This window comes from Anolis sagrei, chromosome 5 (genome assembly GCF_037176765.1).
Source record: "Anolis sagrei isolate rAnoSag1 chromosome 5, rAnoSag1.mat, whole genome shotgun sequence".
Taxonomy (NCBI): Eukaryota; Metazoa; Chordata; class Lepidosauria; order Squamata; family Dactyloidae; genus Anolis; species Anolis sagrei.
Window position 1 is genome coordinate 189,150,086 of NC_090025.1, and position 17,780 is coordinate 189,167,865.

A 17,780-nucleotide genomic window follows, 5' to 3' on the forward strand; every position below is an offset into this window, starting at 1 on the left:
ACTCAAGGGACCGTTTGCAAATAAAAAAGGCATTAAACTTCAACGGAACTCAAGCTCAAGCAGGAAAAAAACAGGAGCAAGGAAGTATGCAGGAGTAATAACAACATGAAATGCGTTGCTTTCTCTCCTGAAAGAGGATTCCATTTTTTTCCATTCCCAAGCTGGCAACTCTTGCCTTCCTTCTGCATTTCCCTACATCCATTTACACTCATTTTTGGCCAATTTAGCCAGTCTTTCCTTCATAGAATCCCCCTCGAAACTCCACTCTTTGGAAATATTACATCTAGGCTTTTCTTTGCCTGTCAATATTGTCGGAAAATCGGAGAGAGGGGATTCAAAGCCGCACTTTCCCCATTTCTACTCCTTTTCAGTACAAAACAGAGAGAGTGCTGTGAGTTTACAGGGCTGTATATGGCCATGTTCCAGAAGCATTCTCTCCTGACGTTTCGCCTGCATCTATGGCAGGCCTTCCTCAGAGTTTGTGAAACTTCTAGAACAAGGCCATAGGTAGAGGGAAGGTTTTCCCCTGACATTAAGAACTTTGCAAAACTACAATGCACTAAGTACGGCAGTTAGTGTCACACTCCAGTGTAGATAATAATAATAATAATAATAATAATAATAATAATAATAATAATATACGAAATAATATACGAAATCTAGCAATCTCATTTTCTGTGACATACATTAAGACTTTGTAAAACTACAGTGCACTAAGTACAGCAATCAGTGTCACACTACAGTGTAGATAATAATAATAATAATAATAATAATAATAATATACGAAATAATATACGAAATCCAGCAATCTCATTTTCTGTGACATACATTAAGACTTTGTAAAACTACAGTGCACTAAGTAGGGCAGTTAGTGTCACACTACAGTGTAGATAATATTAATAATAATAATAATAATAATAATAATAATAATAATATACGAAATAATATACGAAATCCAGCATATAGATCTCGTTTACTGTGACAATAATAATAATAATATGCGAAATAATATACGAAATCCAGCCTATCTCATTTTCTGTGACATACTGTGTTTTGTTTCAATAGTAATAATAATAATAATAGGTTAGTTAAAGGTTTCCCCCTGACATTAAGACTTTGCAAAACTACAATGCACTAAGTAGGTCACTTAGTGTCACACTACAGTGTAGATAATAATAATAATAATAATAATAATAATAATAATCGAAATAATATACGAAATCCAGCATATAGATCCCATTTGCTGTGACATACTGTGTTTTTGTGTCAATAATAATAATAATAATAATAATAATAATAATAGGTTAAGTTAAATGTTTTCCCCTGACATTAAGACTTTGCAAAACTATAATGCACTAAGTAGGGCACTTAGTGTCACACTACAGTGTAGATAATAATAATAATAATAATAATAATAATAATAATACGAAATAATATACGAAATCCAGCATATAGATCTCGTTTGCTGTGACATACTGTGTTTTTGTGCCAATAATAATAATAATAATAATAATAGGTTAAATTAAAGGTTTTCCCCTGACATTAAGACCTTGTAAAACTACAATGTACTAAGTACGACAGTGTAGATAATAATAATAATAATAATAATATACGAATCAATATACGAAATAATATATGAAATCCATCATATAGATCTCTCTCCTTTGCCGTGACATACTGTGTTTTTGTGTCAGTAAAATACTACTACTACTACTACTAATAATAATAATAATAATAGGTTAAGTTAAAGGTTTTCCCCTGACATTAAGACTTTGTAAAACTACAGTGCACTAAGTACAGCAGTTAGTGTCACACTACAATGTAAATAATAATAATAATAATAATAATAACAATAATATACGAAATAATATACAAAACCCAGCATATAGATCTCGTTTGCTGAGACATTAATAATAATAATAATAATAATAATAATAATAATATACGAGATAATATACGAAATCCAGCAAATAGATCTCGTTTGCAGTGACATACTGTGTTTTTGTCAGTAAAATAATAATAATAATAATAATAATAATAATAATAATAATAATAATAATAGGTTAAGTTAAAGGCATTAAATCCAGGCGTGTCTGACTCTGGGAGGTGGTGCTCATCTCCATTTCTAAGCTGAAAAGCCGGCTTTGTCAGTAGACACCTCCAAGGTCATGTGGCCGGTATGACTACATGGAGCGCTGGTACCTATGGATCTACTCACATTTGCATGTTTTCAAACTGCTAGGTCGGCAGAAGCTGGGGCTAACAACGGGAGCTCACCCCACTCCCCGGATTCGAACCCAGCCGGCGTTGTCCGTAGACACCTCCAAGGTCATGTGGCCGGCATGATTACATGGAGCGCCCTTACCTTCCCACTAGAGCGGTAGCTATTGATCTACTCACATTTGTATGTTTTCAAACTGCTAGGTTGGCAGAAGCTGGGGCTAACAGCGGGAGCTCACCCCACTCCCCGGTTTCGAACCGAGCCGGCGTTGTCCGTAAACACCTCCAAGTTCATGTGGCCGGCATAACTGCATGGAGCGCCGTTACCTTTCCACTAGAGCGGTAGTTATGGATCAACTCACATTTGTATGTTTTCGAACTGCTAGGTTGGCAGAAGCTGGGGCTAACAGCGGGAGCTCACCCCCACTCCTCGAATTCGAACCTGCAGCAAGTTCAGCAAGTCAGTGCTTTAACCTACTGCGCCACCGGGGTCCATACAGCCCCAAAAACTCACAACAACCCTGTGATTCCGGCCATGAAAGCCTTGGGCAATACATAAAACAGAGAGATATTGATCCCAACTAAAGCGGATTATTGGAGTGGGGATTCCTGTTAGGATTCCTCTTATGATGGAGGAGGAATACCAACGAGTATTGCAGTGATGTTGAACCCGGGTCGCCTCTGCTTCTTCCCAGACGCAAAGTAAACAGTTCCCAACCAGAGATGGTTGTCTGCATCGGGTTTGCACAGGATTAAATGGAGATAGATTGCGGTCCAATAGGTAAGACAAAACACCTAGGCATGGGATGTGTATTGTTATTGTTTTGTCTCAACGTTGTTCCCTGAGGGGAAATTCCTTTGCTTTGAGTTCTAGGGAGAGTAGCGCCTTCCAAAAGAGACTTTTTGCATATGTAGAGGATTCCCTTCAGAATTTCCATACCAAACATTGACATCTTTTGTTGTCTTTATAAAGGATGCCTTGATTAGATTTATATTCCACCTTTCTCTCTCTCTCTCTCTCTCTCTCTCAAAAACTATAGACTGGATGGATTTCGCACACAAAAAAATCACATTTTTCGTATTGTTTTGGGAATATTGTAAGAATCATTGAAGTGTTGGAATGGGGTCATTCCAAACCAATGGGTGACCTTAAGCAAGTCACACACTCTCAGCCTCAGAGGAAGGCAATGACCTCTAGAATCATAGAATGGGCCATCCAGTCCAACCCCATTCTGCCAAGAAGCAGGAAAATCACATTCAAAGCACCCCAGACAGATGGCCATCCAGCCTCTGTTGAAAAGCCTCCAAAGAAGGAGCCTCCACCACACTCCGGGGCAGGGAGTTCCACTGCTGAACGGCTCTCACAGTCCCCCTTTTAAAGTATCTTACCAAGGAAACCTTAGCATGATCATAAATGCCCACAGGCTTAAATTGCAAGGTCGCATATTATAATTATTATAATATAATTATAATTATTATTGATGACTAGCTGTACCCACCAGGTGTTGCTGTGGCCAACCTCTCCTTCTTTCTCTCCTTTCTTTCTTTCTTTCTTTCTCTCTCTCTCTCTCTCTCTCTCTTCTTCCTTCCCCTTTTCATTTCCTTCTCTCATTCTCTTACCCTTCTTCCTCTCCTCGGGTTTTCCTACCCTACCTATTCTTGGACTGCAACTCCCAGCAGTCCTCTTGATAGATCTATCCATCTACCTACCCACCTATCTCTATCTAATCCAGTGGTTCTCAACCTGGGGTCCCCAGATGTTTTTGGCCTACAACTCCCAGAAATCCCAGCCAGTTTACCAGCTGTTAGGATTTCTGGGAGTTGAAGGCCAAAAACATCTGGGGACCCCAGGTTGAGAACCACCAATCCAATCTATCTATCTGGAGGATTGCTGGGAGTTGCAGTCCAGGAATAGGAAAATTGGAAATATGCAGGGATTGGGATGCTCTCAAAGAAATCCAAGGAGAAGAAAGCATGCATCTTGGAAGCAGTGCATTTGGATCATCCTCCTCTCCTAAAGGGCCTGGTCTAGGAGATGCTGGGAGCTGTAGTCCGGAAGATATGCTATTGTGTGTTTTGTTTGGTGGGAAGTCGTTTTTGTACATGCGCTGGAGCATCTTTTTGCTATTTTTTGGCTCTTTAAGTCCCTTTCGCCATGTTTTTCAGGGTTTTTATGAGTGATGGTCACTCATTGGCCTGATAGGTGTATTGTATCCAAATTTGGTGTCAATTTGTCCTGTGGTTTTTGAATTATATTAATCCCATAATCTAACATTGCATTTTTATTTGTATAGACTAGCCGTCCCCTGCCATGCATTGCTGTGGCCCAGTCTGCGTATATGTGTGTATGTGTGTGCATATATTTGTGTATATGTGTATATATGTGTTTGTGTATATATATGTGGTTTTGTGCATGCGTTGTAATGTATTTCTGTGGGGATTTTTTGGCTTTTAAAGTTTCTTCTGCGGTGTTTTTCAGTTTTTTTATGAGTGATGGTCACTCATTGGCCTGAGAGGTGTATTATGTCCAAATTTGGTGTCAATTCATCCAGTGGTTTTTGAGTTATGTTAATCCCACAAACGAACATTACTTTTTTATTTATATAGATGATGTTTTTGATGATCATGGTGCAGTTGACACTAACAATGGGATACAGGCCCATGTCACATCCTCAGGACCAAAATGGAAATGAAACTACCAATACAATACAATACAATACAATACAATACAATACAATACAATACAATACAATACAATACATATAGTGTGTGTGTTTGTGTGTGTGTGTGTGTAGATAGATGATAGATAGATAGATAGATAGATAGATAGATAGATAGATAGATAGATAGATAGACAGACAGACTGACAGACAGACAGACAGACAGACAGACAGACAGACAGACAGACAGACAGAGATATATATCTTGTAAGGTGCTCTGAGTCCCCTTTGGGTGAGAAGGGCAGCATATAAATGTCATAAATAAATAAATACAGTCAATAACACCTTTACAATTGGGCCTTCTCAGGGGGCCTTCTCGGTGGTGGCCCCTCAGCTATGGAACTCCTTCCTCAGTGATATTAGAGCAGATCCCTCCCTCCTGGCCTTCAGAAGGAAAGTGAAAACCTGGGGTCAAGCCTTTGGAGATTAACTACAGTGCAGTAATATATATGTAATATGTGCAATGGTGCTTGCAACAGCCTAGGATGACGATTGTGGATGGTGTGATTTTAATAGTGATTATAATGTTATATGTTTTAATGTGCATTTTAATTCTAATTTTAAATTTTAACTTCAATGTATTTCATTGTCTGTTGCCTACAGGTATCAAATAGTTGCCATATGTCAAGCCGCCTTGAATCCCCTTCAGGATAGAGAAAGAAAGGAGGGTTACAAATAGAGTAAATAAATCTATATAAATAAAAATGTAATGTTTGTTTGTGGGATTAACATAACTCAAAAACCATTGGACGAATTGACACCAAATTTGGACACAATACACCTATCAGGCCAATGAGTGACCATCACTCATAAAAACACTGAAAAACACAGCAGAAAAGACTTAAAAGCCAACCCCCCCCCTCCCAAAAAATACATTACAATGCATGTGCAAAGCCACATATATATATACACAAACACACATATATACACAAATATATATACACACATATCTACACACACAAACACATATACACAGACTGGGTCATGGCAACGCATGGCAGGGACGGCTAATAAATAAATACAATTGTTGTGCTGTTATGACAGCAGTTTGAATCTCTGCTCATCTCATTGAGCGACCTTAGCCAAGTCACACTCTCTCAGAGAAAGGCAAGCCTTCAAGTTGCCTGTTGACTTCTGATCACCCTTGAATTTCCGAGGCTTTCCTTAGGCAAGGAATTCTCAGAGTTAGTTTGCCCTCTTCCTCCCTCTGAAAGGCAGCCTGGTATTTATTCCTTGGTGGTCTCCTATCCAAGTACTACAGTAGACTCTCAGTTAACTGGAACCCATGGGAATTCGTATTGGAAAAATGTAGTTTTTGGTTACTATTTAAAATACGCATATTATACCATACCATACATTCTGTGCGCCCTCCCACATAGCCCTATATCCCAGAATATCAAGGCAGAAAATCACGTAATATCTGCTTTGAACTGGGTTATCAGAGTCCACACTCACATAATGTAGGATTTTCTGCCTTGATATTCTGGGATATAGGGCTGTGCGGAAAGGTCCTGTATTGACTTAATATTATGATAATTAGAAGCCAAACTTAACTCAAACTCAAAAATTATTTTATTCTCATTTTTACTTTGATTTTTTTTCCTGTTTGCTTGAGAGTGCTGGTTGTTTGAGTTCAAGTTACTTTTCTTCATTTCTGAGGGCCCTTCCACGCAGCCCTATAATCCAGAATAGCAAAGCACAATACCTGCTTTGAACTGGGTTATCTTGAGTCCACATTGCCATATATTCCAGTTCAAAGCAGATAACTGTGGGATTTTATTCAGCTGTGTATAAGGGGCCTCAGACAGGATCTGATGCTTTTAGGGGAGGCCAGGGTTGCCAATCTCCACACAAGCCGTCAAAATCCACTGGGTGACCTTGGGTCAGCCATATCCCCAGCTTCAGAGCTTGGGGAAGGTCCACTCTCTCAGCCTCAGAGGGTAGCCAAGGAAAGCCCTTCCCAGAAATCTGGCCATGTCAACATCAAAAGTCAGAAATGATTCAGCTAGTTTAGCATTTCTCAACCTGGGGGTCGGGGTCGGGGAGGGGGGGTCACAAGGGGGTGTCAGAGAGGTCACCAAAGACCATCAGAAAACACAGTCTTTTCTGTTAGTCATGGGGGTTCTGTGTGGGAAGTTTGGCCCAATTCTGTTGGTGGGGTTCAGAATGCTCTTTGATTGTCGGTGAATTATGAATCTTAGTAACTACAACTCCCAAATGTCAAGGTCTATTTTTCCTCATACTCCACCAGTGTTCACATTTGGACATATTGAGTATTCAAGCCAAGTTTGGTCCATCAGACCCATCATTATTTGAGTCCACAGTGCTTTCTGGATGTCGGTGAACTACAACTCCAAAATCCTTCCGGTATTTTCTGTTCGTCATGGGAGTTCTGTGTGCCAAGTTTAGTTCAATTCCATCATTTGTGGAGTTCAGAATGCTTTTTGATTGTAGGCAGGGGCGGCTCAACCCATTAAACAAAGTAAGCATTTGCAGTATAGTTGATTTTGCCCAGGGGCGCTCTTGACACACTCTTGGGGGAAAATAGACCTTGACATATGCGAGTTGTAGTTACTGGGATGTACAGTTCACCTACAATCAAAGAGCATTCTGAACTCCACCAATGATGGAATTGAATCAAATATGGCACACAGAACTCCCATGATGAACAGAAAATATATCTCAATGATTGGTTGGGGGGGGGGGGGGGGCGCCAAAATACTGTCTGCTTACTGTTGAAAATTACCTAGGGCCGCCTCTGATTGTAGGGGAACTATAAATCCCAGCAATTACAACTCCCAAATGGCAAAATCAACACCCCCCCCCAAAAAAAAACCCCCACCAGTATTCAAATTTGGGCGTATTGGGTATCTGTACCAAATTTGGACCACTGAAAATACATCCTGCATATCAGATATTTACATGATGATTCCTAACAGTAGCAAAATTACAGTTATGAAGTAGCAACGAAAATAATTTTATGGTTGGGGGTCACCACAACATGAGGAATGGTATTAAGGGGTTGTGGCATTAGGAAGGTTGAGAACCACTGAGTTACTTTGTCCTTCCTCGCCCCTCTTCCTCCCCCTTCCTCTCTTTGGTCACTCTGGGTTTGGGATAATAATGGGCCTGAGGTCAAAGCCCCTGGCGCCAAGGTGGCCAGGTGAAAGGACACACCTTGGCAACCTGTCTGTCCAGTTGAGGCTGCATGAGAAGCCAGGCGCAGCCCCCTCTCTCCTCAAGACCCCAGCACTATACCCTGAAACTAAACTGCTGCGCCCACCCACCCCCCTCTAATGCAGTTATAAATATTACAGCAGATTCTCAATTAACCAATCAGCCGGCACCCATCAGGGTTGGTAGATGCCAGATAAGTCTAGCTTCTGCTTACTTGAGAGTTACTATTAACAATAGGCTTAACTAGCACTCTACTCCATGCTATGCCATACCATAAACTTTGTGATTATTAACATTGAAATAGAGCAATTAAAAGCAAATTAAGGCAAACCCAATGCAAAGCACATTTACTGCTTTATACTGTTACTAGCCATCCCCTGCCATGCGTTGCTGTGGCCTAGTCTGTGTATATGTGTTTTGTGACTGTATATGTGTGTATATGTGTATTATTTATGTGTGTTAGCACACATATGTGTGTGTGTGTGGTTTTGCACATGTGTTGTAATGTTATTTTTAATTTTTGGCTTTTAAAGTCCCTTCTGCTGAGTTTTTCAGTGTTTTTATGAGTGATGGTCACTCATTGGCCTGATAGGTGTATTGTGTCCAAATTTGGTGTCAATTGGTCCAGTGGTTTTTGAGTTATGTTAATCCCACAAATGAACATTACATTTTTATTTATATAGATTGTGTCTATCTATCTATCTATCTATCTATCTATCTATCTATATTTGCTGCTTGCTTGAAAGCTCTGGTTGCTTGAGATCCTGTTAACTGAGAGTCTCTACTGTCATACTGTGCACAACCGTATACTGCTTTATAGGAAGTTGGCATTCTCAGCTCCAAAATGGCTTTAGATTTGCTCCATTAAGTACACTCCTTTCCTCCACAATTTCCATTTTGAGACAATGCCTTCTTCTAATGCTGCATTTACCCTGTAATATGTAATAAGCCTGTAATATGTAATAATATTAATATGTAATATGTAATAAGCCTGTAATATGGCTTATAGAATCCTGGGAGTTGTGGTTTGGAGAGGCACCGGCAGAGTGCCTTGTAAAGACCTTGTAAATCTACAACTCCCAGGATTCCACACCCTAGTGTTCAGACATTGCAGTTCACAAAAGTGCTTTTGAAAGGATTTTTTGTGTTCCCCATCAGCACATAAAAAGGTTCAATGCTATGGAACCATGAGAGTTGTACTTTTACAAGGCCTTTATTTAGTGTTCTCTGCCAAAGTATGCACCAAACTACAAATCTCAGGAACTTAGAGCATTAAGTCATGGCTCACCTACAATCAAAGAGCATTCTGAACTCCACCAATGATGGAATTGAACCAAATATGGCACACAGAACTCCCCAAGGAACAGAAAATATATATCAGTGATTGGTTTGGGGGGGGGGGGGGGGAGCAAAATACTGTTTGCTTACAGTTGAAAATTACCTAGGGCTGCCTCTGATGGCAATTGGTGTTAAACTGCAATAATTCTACTATGTAGAGGCATAATTAGGTTTGCAATCTTAATCCTGATAGGTGAAGAAGGGAAGTAGGCTGCAGTTATTGATCATGGCTAGCAAGCACTCTGCACATACTCAAGAGAATGGTTAAAGCAAATGAAAATACATTTTAGCAATAGCCATATATATTTCTGGAGAACTCTAATAAAATATAGCACCTCATGAGCTCCCTATTTGGGAAAAATCCATTGTCTAGAAGGCACAAAGTCCTAAATGTTCCATAGAGATCATCTATCCGAACCTGCTTTCCTATAGAAATCCATTCTCTATCCAACTTTTGCTTTAGGAAAAGTTTCCTTAAGGTTTCCCATTCCATAACTATAGTTTAATGGGATAATTTTGGGTTTTTGACTATCTTCTACTAAAGAGATCTAGTCCACTTTCCAGAGAAAATCCAGTTTGGTGTTTCTTTTCATTGTGTAGCCTAAAACTCAGTGAACTGAAGCTGGGATGTACACAACTCTCCAGAAGTTGTGGTACTACAATTCCTTCTGGATAAGATTCATGGGTGTTGTAGTGCAACCAAGCCCTGGTCCATGCAAAAGTACACCAGAGCTTCATAAATGATGCTTTTGTGAGATAAATATACCTCTCAGAGGCCCCAAAACTACTGTTGGGGATGCTGGGATCTGTAATCATCCCAGAAGAAGCTTTCCAAGGCTATGGAACAGTGAGATCTAGTTAAAATATAACATTATTCCGTCATGTGGCCACTACACCTTCCATCATCCCCAGTTGCAGGAAAACCAGACTGCTGGTTTAGTTCTCTAGTCCCTCCAATGAATTCATTATTAAATCTCCAGCAATTCCAGTGGAAATTCCCTTCCACTTAAAAGATTATTTATTTTTTTGCCTAATGATGCGACTTGTCTCCCCCACATACACTTTCCTCCCTCTTTAGTTTTTGTGGGTTTTAATGGGATTTTAATCCCTCTGAGAGAGGATAAAACTACACTCTTTGACCCTACCTTCACTGCCAGGGCTCAATGCGATGGAATCCTGGGAGTTGTAGTTTTACAAGGTCTTTACCCTTTCTCTGGGAAGGAGTGCTGGAACCTCAGCAAACTACAACTTCCAGCATTCCGTCACATTGAGCCCTGACAGTGAAAGTAGGGTCATTCTTCAGTGTGGATGCACTCCAAGTCTCATTGAAGCACATATAGGGTTTCTCTTCTCTTATTGGGAATTGTTATTCCATAGCCTTTGTGGCTCTGTTGAGAAATAGAAATCCATTCATTTAAGTGGGACCTGATCCAGAGAAAGCATAGGAGGAGCAGGCATTATTGACATGGATACTTAAAGAAAGTTTTCCAAACTACAATTTTCCATCTCCTTAACATTATTATTATTATTATTATTATTATTATTAATATTAATATTATCATTAATATTAATATTATTTTCCATCTCCTTTATTATATTATTATTATTATTATTATTATTATTATTATTATTATTTGAAACACAACAAGATGAGTCCACAGCAGACACTCTTCTGGCTGTTGTATTGTGAAATGTCATTATTATTATTATTATTAATAATAATATTAATATTATTTGAAACACGACAAGATGAGTCCACAGCAAACAAGATCACTCTGCTAGCTGTTTATTATTATTATTATCATCATCATCATCATCATTAATATTATTTTCCATCTCCTATATATTATTATTATTATTATTATTATTATTTGAAACACAACAAGATGAGTCCACAGCAAACAAGATCACTCTGCTGGTTGTTTATTATTATTATTATTATTATTATTATTATTATTATTATTTCCATTTTACCATACACTGTCTATATCCCACTGTAAGTGCCAACAACAGTATATTAATTGTATCATATCATATTATATATATATATATATATATATATATATATATATCTTATCATATTAATTATATTATATATATTATTAAATAGATATAATATATTAAATTAAATTAATATGTAATTAAATTATATTATATATATAATACATATTATATAATTAAATATATTATTATAATATTATATTATATTATATTATATTATATTATATTATATTATATTATATTATATTATATTATATTATATATAATCCTTTTCTCGTTATACTATACATGGCCTGTATCCCACAGTATGTTGTTGTTGTTATTCCATACACAGTGCCCACTCCTCAAATCAATGGAAGTTTTACCCTTGCAATGTACCAAGGAATCCATTCCTTTTTGGGAACTAATTTCTGTAAAACCGGGTTGTTGTAGGTTTTTTCGGGCTATATGGCCATGTTCTAAAGGTATTTTCTCCTGACGTTTCGCCTGCATCTATGGCAAGCATCCTCAGAGGTAGTGAGGTCTGTTGGAACTAGGAAAATGGGTTTATATATCTGTGGAATTCTGTAAAACCCTTTGATTGAATCCTATTTGTAAGAACTGGGTTTGATGAGAGAGAGAGAGATGTAGGTCAAACCAGCTGGATTGTACTCCGGATTCCTTTAATCTGGGATTATAAACCCTCGCAGCGGCACTTCGGTTTGAAAAGCAAGCATTTTCCTGCCCTTCTGGTGCGTCTACACTGCCGAATGAATTCGGTTTGACACCACTTTCTCTGCCACGGCTCAAGGCGAGGTAAACCTTGGATCTGTTTGGCGCGGCACCAACTCTCTTTGGCAGAAAAGGCTCCAAACTCTGTCAAACTACATCCGCATTAATTCGATAGTGTAGATGCACCCACTGATCTTCCATAGGTGACCACTCTCAGAAGAATCCTCTGTACTGGGGATTTGGGGGCTTGTACTCCCAAGTAAGGAGATTCCCCAAGTTTTCCAGCTCAGTCTATCTTCTATTATTGTTATTGTTGTTATTATCACTATTATTATCTTAGTTTTTAGGCCTGTTCGGACGCTATTTGGAGTTCTGAGCCAGAAAATGGCATTGGATGGACAGCAAGCAGCTCTAGTTTCTTAGATATGGTTCTTCTGCTTTTTCTTTGGGTGGGTAGATGACATCTTATGTTCTGTATCTCAAAACCTAAAGCTGATAAGAGGAAATTAGTGCCTTTTTTTTGGAATCAAGCAGGTCAACAACACCTAGAAACAGGGTGTTGAGGCACCAAAATGTGTGTTGGCCAGTGATTATTATTATTATTATTATTATTATTATTATTATTATTTGATACATAACAAGATCACTATGCTGGTTGTTGTGTTGGATCACACTTTGGACACTTCCCAAGTATCTAGAACTGTGTGATATATCGGTGAATAATATGTGCAGATCCCAGCAGGGTGGCCTTTTGCAGATGACAGATGGTAATTTTGTCAGTGCCAATTGTTCTTAAGTGCAGGCCAAGGTCTTGAGGCACTGCACCCAGTGTGCCAATCACCACTGGGACCACCTTGATTGGCTTGTGCCTTTGCAGTTCGATCTTTAAATCCTCATATCGTGTAAACTAGTAATAATGACAGATGGTAATTTTGTCAGGCCAATTGTTTTTAAGTGCAGGTCAAGGTCTTGAGGCACTGCACCCAGTGTGCCAATCACCACTGGGACCAGCTTGACTGGCTTGTGCCTTTGCAGTTCGATCTTTAAATCCTCATATCGTGTAAACTAATAATAATGACAGATGGTAATTTTGTCAGGCCAATTGTTTTTAAGTGCAGGCCAAGGTCTTGAGGCACTGCACCCAGTGTGCCAATCACCACTGGGACCACCTTGACTGGCTTGCGCTTTTGCAGATCGACCTTTAAATCCTCATATCGTATAAACTAATAATAATAATAATAATAATAATAATAATAATAATGTCTTGATTTTTAGGCCTATTCTAGGGTTATTTGGAGCTCTGAGCCAGAAAATGGCATTGGATAAACGGCATCAACTCTAGTTTCTTAGATATGGCTCTTCTGCTTTCTCTAGGGGCCAGTATTTATTATTTATTTACTTATTTTTACTTATTTTATTTACAGTATAATGGCATTGGATAGAAAGCAAACAGCTCTAGTTTCTTAGATATGGTTCTTCTGCTTTTTCTAGGGGACAGTATTTATTATTTACTTACTTACTTACTTACTTACTTTATTTACAGTATGTATATACCGCTTTTCTCACTTCTGAAGGGACTCAATTTACACAGAGATAATGGCAAAATGCAATGCCTTTCATACTTAAACCAAATCACAAATCCACACCATATAATAGTACATGACATATTCATATTCTAGATGTCAAAATTGGTGCCATTTTTTGGAATCAAGCAGGTCAACAACATCCAGAAATAGGGCTAATTTTTGAGGCACCCAAATGTGTATTGGCCTGTGAATAATAATAATAATAATTATTATTATTATTATTTATTGCATTATTATTATTATTATTATTATTATTATTATTATTATTATTATTAGAAACACAACAAGATGAGTCCACAGCAGACAAGATCACTCTGCTATTATTATTATTATTATTATTATTATTATTATTATTATTATTATTGGAATATTATCACCATCCCCATCCCGTTTTCCCCTCTCAAAGCGAGACTCAAGGGGGAAGATGAATGACAAGACTTCCCCAAAGAGGACCCCACTTAAACCCACCAAAACCCCTCATTCCTTTGAAGGCGGGATGGAATTGCAGCCCACGGAAAGGGGTTTTCCAAGGGAAAGAAAGAAAGAGAGAGGCGCAGGGAAAGCTGTGTCAACAGCCCGGGGCTCCACTTCGGAGGGTGACAAAGGGGACACGGCCTGGGGCAGGAGGAGGAGGTGAAGGAAGAAGGGTTGGTGGTCTACAAAGTGGGTGAGGAGTGGGTTGAGGTGGGGGAGAAGGGCTTGGGAGTTTGTTCTGCGCGCTGTAAGCCCCGTCTGCCTCCAGTTTTCTCGGCTGGATTTGCCCAGAGAGGGATTCCTCTGGGGCTGAGAGAGTGTGACTTTGCTAAGGTCACCCTATGGGTTTCCAGGGTCGCTCTCAGTATCTAAGGCTTCGTGGACAATATATAAAGAATGTCTGTAGAGAAGGAGATGCCTGGAGAAAGAGGTTGCGTCTTACACTAGGCATGGGCAAACGACTCTCCTTCTTCCTTCTCTTCTCCCTTCTTTCTCTGCCTCTTTTCTCCTATTCTTTCCGTCTCTTTCTCCCCTCCATTCTCTTCTCTCCTTCTTTCTCCCTCCTTTGTTTCCTTCTCTTTCTCTCCTTTCTCCTCATTTCTCCTTCTTTCTCTCCCTCTTTTCTCATCTTTTTCCGTCTCTTTCTCCCTTCCATTCTCCTCTTCTCCCTTCTTCCTTTCGTTCCTTCTCCTTCTTTCTTTTCTTCTCTTCTTCTCTCTCTTCCTCTTTTCTCATCTTTCTTCGTCTCTTTCTTCCTCCCATTCCCCTCTTGTCACCTTCTTTCTCTCTCCTTTCTTCCTTTATCTTTCTTTCCGTTCGCTTTTTCTTTCTCTCGTCCTTTCTCCTTTCCTTCTTTCTCCCTTTCTCTCCTTCTCTTTCTCTCCTCCTTTCTCCTCCCTTCCTTTCTATCACCTTTCTTCCCTTCTTTTTCTCTCCGTTCTCCTCTCCTTTTTTCTCTCCTCCTTCCTCCTCTTCTCTCTCGTCTTTCCCTGCCTCCTTTCTTCTATTCTTTCCGCCTTTTCTCTCCTCTTTTCTGTTTTACTCTTCTTCTTTCTCCCTCCCTCCTTTATTTCCTTCTCTTTCTCTCCTTTCTTTTCTCCTCCTTTATCTCTCTCTCGCTCCTGTCTTCCCCTCTCTTTCTCTCCTTTCTTTTCTCCTTTCTCTCTCTCCTGTCTTCCCTTCTCTTTCTCTCCGTTCTCCTCTTCTTCCTACTCTTCTTCTCCTCTTCCTCCGCTTAAGCGGCTGAGGGGGGAAAGGCAAGGGCCTGAGGTTTTTAGGAATGATGGGAGTTGAAGTCCAAAACACCTGGAGGGCCAAAATTTGCCCATGCCTGATCTGCTCTCAAGCTACATCTCCATCGCCATGTAGTGCATCTTGCAACTGCATTTATAGCCAGTGATGTCGTTTTCTCCCACACAGGATGGAGACCCGGCTCCACACTCCAGCTTTCAATGGGAAAGATTCGACTCTGACCGGCTTGATTCGGTTTAGGTCTAGCCTCCCTCCCGCTTCCCCCAAAGAACCTCTCCTTGTCTTCTGATCCATTTCAAAGCAAAAGCTCCCTTCCTCCTGCGAAAGCTTCTATTCGGAGAGATCAATCCGGGTTTTCTTTTTTCCTACCCTTCCCTGAAACAATCCACACACCCCATTACTCGACCCTCCTTCCTGGAAGGCTGAAATTGAGGCTGTTTGGGAAGGCGCCTTGAGGGAAAGGGAAAGGTTCGATCCTAGACCGCTTTGGGGCGAAGATGGATGGATGGCTAGATGGATGGATGGAGGCGCCTCCACTTGGGTTTGGCTCAATGGGTTGGAGCGAAGCCTGCCAAGCCACCCCGAGTGTTTGCTTCGGGACCATTTAGAGAAATCGATACAAGGAGGATTCAAACCGCCCTCCTCAGCCATTCAGGAGGAGAGACCCTTCGCCTTGGAGCCTTCTTTGCAGAGAGACAGAGAGAAAGGGAGAAAGGAGGGAGAGAAAGAAGCTGAAAGAATAGGAAAAACGAGGCAGGGAAAGAAGGGAGGGAAGGGGAGGAAGGAAGGAGGAGAGAAAGAAGGAGAGGAGAACGGAGAGAAAGAGAAGGAAGGAAAGAAAGGAGAGGGAGACGAGAGAGGAAGAGAGAAAGAGATGGAAAAAGAAGGGGAGAAGATGAGAAAGAAAGGGAGAAAGAAAGAAGACAACGGGGGGAGAGATATAAAAGGAAAAATAGAAGAGAAAGAAGGAGAGAAGAGGAGAAAGGAGGAGAGAAAGAGACGGAAAGGATGAGAAAAGAGAGAGAGGAAGAGGGGGGAAGATGAGAAAGAAAAGGAAAAAGAAAGAAGACAACGGGGAGAGAGATAAAAAGGAAGGAAGAAATGAGAGAGAAAGAAGGAGAGAAGGGGAGAAAGAAGGAGAGGAGAACGGAGGGAAAGAGAAGGAAGGAAAAAAAGGAGAGGGAGAGGAGAAAGGAGGAGAGAAAGAGATGGAAAAGATGAGGAAAGAGGGAGAGAAAGGAGAGACGATGAGAAAGAAGGAGAGAAAGAAAGAAACAACGGGTGGAGAGAGATTAAAAAGGGAAGAAATGAGAGAGAGAGGAAGGGAGGAAGGAGGAGAGAAAGAAGGAGAGGAGAACGGAGGGAAAGAGAAGGAAGGAAGGAAAGGAGAGGGAGAGGAGAAAAGAGGAGAGAAAGAGACGGAAAGGATGAGAAAAGAGGGAGAGAAGATGAGAAAGAAGGGGAGAAATAAACAAGACAAAGTGGAGAGAGATAAAGAAAGGAAGAAATGAGAGAGAAATAAGGAGAGAACGAAGGCGAGAAGATGAGAAAGAACGGGGCAGAACGGAGCGAAAGAGAAGGAAATAAAGGAAGAAAGGAGAGAGAAAGAAGGGGAGGATGGCGAGGAGAAAGAGTCGGAAATAATAGAAGAAAAGGGGCAGAGAAAGAAAGAAAAAAGAGAAGAGGAGGAGGAAGGAGAGAAAGACAGAAAAAGATGTGAAAATGGGAAGAGAAAAGAAAAAGAGGAGAGGAGAGCAGAGGGAGAGAAAGAGAAGGAAAGAAAGGGAAAATGGAAGGGGAGAAAAGAGGAGAGAATAGGAGAAAGGGGGAGAGAAAGAGAAGCAAAGAATGGAAGAAAGCGGACAGAGAAAGGAGAGAAAGAAGGAGAAGAGAACGGAGAGAAAGATAAGGAGAGAAAAAGATGGAAAGAAAGAGACGAAAAAGGGAGAATGGAGGGAGAGAAAGTAGGGGAGGGAGAGAGAGAAGGAGAGAACGGAAATATACAGCGAAGAAAGAAAGGAAAGGAAGAAACACGGCGAGGTTTGAGGATTTTCCCAACGCGGCGCCATCCCGGGGCTTTACTCACGAGGAAACCCCCTTCGCCTTACAGCCTAACCGATCCTGGTTCGAGGCTTTGCGGTTGATTCGTGTGGAAAATGCATCCCGCCTGTCCTTTCTCGCATCTCCCCGCAATGGCTTTGGAGAGGGTCTCTTTCCCCCTTCCCGAGGTCCAAAAACCATCGAGGAGACCCTGCTTCACCCGTTGACCCGGCAAGAGCTGGCTCTACACTGCCGGATAATG

The 17,780-nt window shown here is 40.3% G+C and overlaps 1 protein-coding gene across 2 annotated transcripts in view; it reads right to left on the bottom strand.

Annotated features, from left to right (window-relative positions):
- Positions 1–17,780, bottom strand: part of GATA3 (GATA binding protein 3) — a 100,505-nt gene that overhangs the window by 73,399 nt on the left and 9,326 nt on the right. The gene's annotated exons all lie outside the window — the stretch shown is intronic.